General features: G+C 39.7%; 1 pseudogene; it reads left to right on the top strand.

Annotated features, from left to right (window-relative positions):
• Nucleotides 1-4976: 4976 nt before the first annotated feature.
• On the top strand, nt 4977-5095 carry LOC113834775 (annotated as a pseudogene).
• The last annotated feature ends 200 nt before the right edge of the window (nt 5096-5295 follow it).

Below are 5295 nucleotides of genomic sequence, written 5' to 3'. Positions count from 1 at the left end.
TCAGACAGAAGACTGACACCCATATGAACTCATAGAGACTGTAGCTGCATGCACAAGGGCCAGCACAGGTCTGAGCCAGATGGGGTCCTAACACTAAAAAAGAAAGTGGACACAAGCTTTCATCACTGACCCTGAAGCAATCTCCAATTGATACCTGTTTGCCAAAGAAAAGTTAGTTTTCTCTAATGATGCTTTACTGGCTATACAAACCACACTAAAGTCCATATCCCATGCCCAGAAGTAGATGGGCAACACAAAAAAAGAACTAAGTAGTATTTGGGGAATGGTTATTTCTTTGTTTGATTTTTGTCTCTTAAAACTTTGTCTGGGCTTGGTTTTCATTTTTTTCTGTTACATGTCTTTTGCCTTTATATTTTGGTTTCCAGTTTTGTGTTTTAATATCATATATGTGAGTATCAGTGTATATGTCTGTGTTTCTGTGTTTCTTGTGCTTTTCCTTTGACTTAGTCTTGGGGAAGTGGGAATGATCTAGAAGAAGTTGTAGGAGGGGAACCTGTAAAATCAAAGTGTATTGAATTTAAATGAATGTATTCAATTTTGAAAAGGGGGGGAGAGGGAACGAAGATAAATGAAAATTCCACTAATGCCAAGAAGCTCTCTTGATGAAAACTCCACTGGGTGAATTAAGGCTGGATCAGACGCTATGGTTGTGACAATGAGTTTGAAGTTACAATGAGATTACCTCTTTACATGAAGGTAAAATGAATGAAAATTCTGAGAAATATCGGCAGAGAGCTATTGATCAATAGAAGTGTTCTTTCATGAAATTGGAGTCCTAGAATAAAAGTGAAGGATCATCAGAAAAGATAATTTTTAGAAATGATGTTGCACATTGTTCTGTGTTTGGTAAAAGCTATAATAAACTAGTAGACATGCAAAGATCTGTGAACCTCAAGTTAAATTTTTGACAAAAAGCTAAAATAAAGTACTAGAGGCTATTGATAAACTAATTTTTGAGGAAAAGATTTAATATAAAGGACACATTATGTAATGGTTATGTAAGAATAATGATGGACTTATAATACAAATCTATACATTGAAAAAGTGGAAGATTCTTAAAATGCTGAATTTAAAAATAAAATAAAACAAGAGATGAATCTAGAGCAGCAATGCTCAATCTGTAGTTTGTGAGCTTTTGGGGGGTTGGACAACAGTTTCACGGGGATTGCTTATCAGCTACACTGTATATTGGAAATTTATACCACGATTCATAACAGTTGAGAAAGTATAGCTATAAAGTAGCAATGAAATAATTTTATGATTAGGAGTTATCACAACATGAGGAACTGTATTATAGGGTTGCAGTGTTTGGAAGATTAAGAACCACTTACCTAGAAGACTAAAGTATCAGCATAGAAATATGTCTCAGGGCTTGGTGTGTGGCTCACCTTTGGATCATTTGACGAACAAGCTCTCATTAAAATCATACTCTTACATTTCAATAATTTTTTTTTTTTTTTGGTTTTTCGAGACAGGGTTTCTCTGTGTAGCTTTGGAGCCTATCTTTTTTTTATTATTTTATTAGTTCTAGTTAGGGAACAAGCTTATTTCAAGTCCCTTCTCCCTCTCCCTCCCCTCACCCCCAAACTTCCTCCCCCACCCCAGCCCACCCATCCACCCACCACTCCCCAGGCAGGGTAGGGCCTCAACGGGGGCTCTGCAAAGTCCACCAAGTCTTCCTGTGCTGGTCCTGGGCCCTTCCCCATGTGTCCAGGGCCAGAGTGTAACCCTTCACGTGGGATGGGCTCTCAAAGTCCCTTCTTGCACCAGGGAAAAATACTAATCCACCACCAGAGGCTCCCTGGAGTGCAGAGGCCTCCTTATTGACATCCATGTTCAGGGGTCTGGATCAGTCTTGTACTGGCCTCCCGACAGCATCTGGGGTCGATGTGCTCTCCCTTGTTCAGGCCAACTGTTCCTGTGGGTTTCTCCAACCTGGTACAGACCCCTTTGTTCTTCATTCCTCCCTCTCTTCAACTAAATTCCCGATTTCGGCTCATTGTATATCTGTGGATGTCTGTCTCTGTTTCCATCAGCCACTGGGTGAGGGCTCTAGGATGGCATAAAGAGAAGTCATCAATCTCATTTTAGGGGGAGGGTTTTTAGGTTATCCTCTCCACCGTTGCCTGAATTGTCAGATCGTGTCATCCTTGTAGGTCTCTGGAGATCTCCCTGGTTCCTGATCCCTTCTCGGGCCTACAGTGGCTCCCTCTGATATCGTATCTCTCATCTTGCTCTCTTTCCTCTATTCTTCCCCCAACTCAATGTTTCTGCCCCTCTGTTTCCTCTCCTCTTCTCCTCTTCTCTCGCTCTTATTGTAGCAGCTCCTTTCCCCCCCTACCCTCATGCCCCCAATTAGTTCGGGAGTTCATGCCACTTCCATTCCTGGGGACCATTTATCCCTTAGAGTCCTTCATGTTTCCTAGTTTCTTTGGTGAAGAGCATTATATACTGGTAATCTTTTGCTCTATGTCTAAAATTCATATATCAGTGAGTACATACCTTGTTTGTCTTTTTGTGACTGGTTTACCTCACTCAGGATGGTTTCCTCTAGTTCATCCATTTGCCTGCGAATTTCAAGATTCCATTGCTTTTCTCTGCTGAGTAGTACTCCATTGTATAGATGTGCCACATTTTCTCAATCCAATCTTCAGTAGAGGGGCATCTAGGTTGTTTCCAGGTTCTGGCTATTACAAACAATGCTGCTATGAACATGGTTGAACAAATGCCTATTTGGGTATATACCCAAGAGAGGAATGGCTGGATCTTGAGGTAGACTGATTCCCATTTTTCTGAGCAACCGCCATACTGATTTCCAGAGTGGTCTTACAAGTTCGCACTCCCACCAACAATGGAGGAGTGTTCCTTTTTCTCCACATCCTCTCCAGCATAGATTGTCATTGGTATTTTTTATTTTAGCCATTCTGACAGGTGTGAGATGGTATCTCAGAGTTGTTTTGAGTTGCATTTCTCTGATGGCCAATGATTTTGAGCACTTTGTTAAGTGTCTTTCAGCCATTTCAGATTCCTCTGTTGAGAATTCCCTATTTAGTTCTGCACCCCACTTTTTAATTTCATTGTTTGGTGTTTTGGTGGCTAGCTTCTTGAGCTCCTTATATATTTTGGAAATCAGTCCTCTGTCAGATGTGGGATCGGTGAAGATCTTTTCCCATTCTGTGGGTGGTCGTTTTATCCTACTGACTGTTTCCTTTGCCTTGCAGAAGCTTCTCAGTTTCAGGAGGTCCCATTTATTAATTGCAGACCTCAGTGTCTGTGCTACTGGCGTAATGTTCAGGAAGTGGTCTCCTGTGCCAATTTGTTCAAGGGTAGTTCCCACTTTCTCTTCTAGAAGATTCAGTGTGGCTGGATTTATGCTGAGATCTTTGATCCATTTGCACTTAAGTTTTGTGCATGGTGACAGGTATGGATCTATCTGTAATTTTCTGCATGTCCGAATCCAATTGTACCAGCACCATTTGTTGAAGATGCTCTCTTTTTTCCATTGTATAGATTTAGCACCATTGTCAAAAATAAGGTATCCATAGGTGCATGGGTCGATATCAGGGTTTTCAATTCGATTCCATTGGTCTATCAGTCTATTTTTGTGCCAATACCAAGCTGTTTTCAGAACTATGGCTCTATAGTAGAGCTTGAAGTCAGGGATGGTGATGCCTCCAGAAGATCCTTTATTGTAAAGAGTTGTTTTGGCTATCCTGGGTTTTTTATTTTTCCATATAAAGTTGAGTATTGTTCTTTCAATGTCTGTGAAAAACTGTGTTGGGATTTTGATGGGGATTGCATTGAATCTGTAGATTGCTTTTGGCAGGATTGCCATTTTTACTATGTTAATTCTACCTATCCAAGAGCATGGGAGATCTTTCCATTTTCTGGTATCTTCTTTAATTTCTTTCTTTAAAGTCTCAAAGTTCTTATTGTACAGATCTTTCACTTTTTTGGTTAGTGTTACCCCAAGATATTTTATGTTGCTTGTGGATATTGTGAAAGGTGATGTTTCCCTGATTTCTTTCTCATTGGATTTATCATCTGTATATAGTAGGGCTACTGATTTTTTTGAGTTAATTTTGTATCCTGCTACCTTGCTGAAGGTGTTTATCAGCCGTAGGAGTTCCCTGGTAGAGTTTTTCGAGTCACTAATGTAGACTATCATGTCATCTGCAAATAGTGAAAGTTTGACTTCATCCTTTCCAATTTGTATCCCTTTGATCCCCTTTTCTTGTCTTATTGCTATAGCCAGAACTTCAAGTACAATATTGAAGAGATATGGAGAGAGTGGACAGCCTTGTCTTGTTCCTGATTTTAGAGGAAACGCTTTGAGTTTCTCTCCATTTACTTTGATGTTGGCTATTGGTTTGGTGTATATTGCGTTGATCATGTTTAGATATGTTCCTGTTATTCCTGTTCTCTCCAAGATCTTTATCATGAAGGGATGTTGGATTTTGTCAAAGGCTTTTTCAGCATCTAGTGAGATGATCATGTGGTTTTTCTTTTTCAGTTTGTTTATATGGTGGATTACATTGATGGATTTTCGTATGTTGAACCATCCTTGCATCCCTGGGATGAAGCCTACTTGATCATGGTGGATGATTTTTCTGATATGTTCTTGGATTCAGTTGGCCAATATTTTATTGAGTATTTTAGCATTGATGTTCATGAGGGATATCGGTCTGTAGTTCTCTTTCTTAGTCATATCTTTGTGTGGCTTGGGTATCAAAGTGATTGTAGCCTCGTAGAAAGAGTTTGGTAATATCCCATCTGCTTCTATTGTGTGGAACAGTTTGAGAAGTACTGGAATTAGCTCTTGTTTGAATTTCTGGTAGAATTCTGCAGTGAAGCCATCTGGCCCTGGGTTTTTTTTGGTTGGGAGGCTTTTAATTACTGCTTCTATCTCATTAGGGGTTATAGTTCGATTTAAACTGTTTATCTGATCTTGATTTAGCTTTGCGCAGTGGCAGTATCATAGCCAATGAGGTTTATCCGAGGCACGATTATTGCTAATTGAAAACTTTTCCCGATTATTGCTAATTGGAGCCTATCTTAGTATTCACTCTGGAGACCAGGCTGGTCTTGAACTCACAGAGTTCCGCCTGCCTCTGCCTCCTGAGTGCTAGGATTAAAGTCATGGGCCACCAATGCCTGGCACATCTCAATAATTTTAAAAGGCAATTTAGCATAGTATTTGAAGCATTAAAAGACATCAGAAATTAAAAGAATTCAAATATAAGACAATATCAGCACAAAAGAATAATTAAAAAA

This window comes from Cricetulus griseus, chromosome 8, assembly GCF_003668045.3.
Source record: "Cricetulus griseus strain 17A/GY chromosome 8, alternate assembly CriGri-PICRH-1.0, whole genome shotgun sequence".
Taxonomy (NCBI): Eukaryota; Metazoa; Chordata; class Mammalia; order Rodentia; family Cricetidae; genus Cricetulus; species Cricetulus griseus.
Note: the sequence above shows the minus strand (reverse complement) of the source record. Positions and strands in the feature narration are given on the sequence as shown.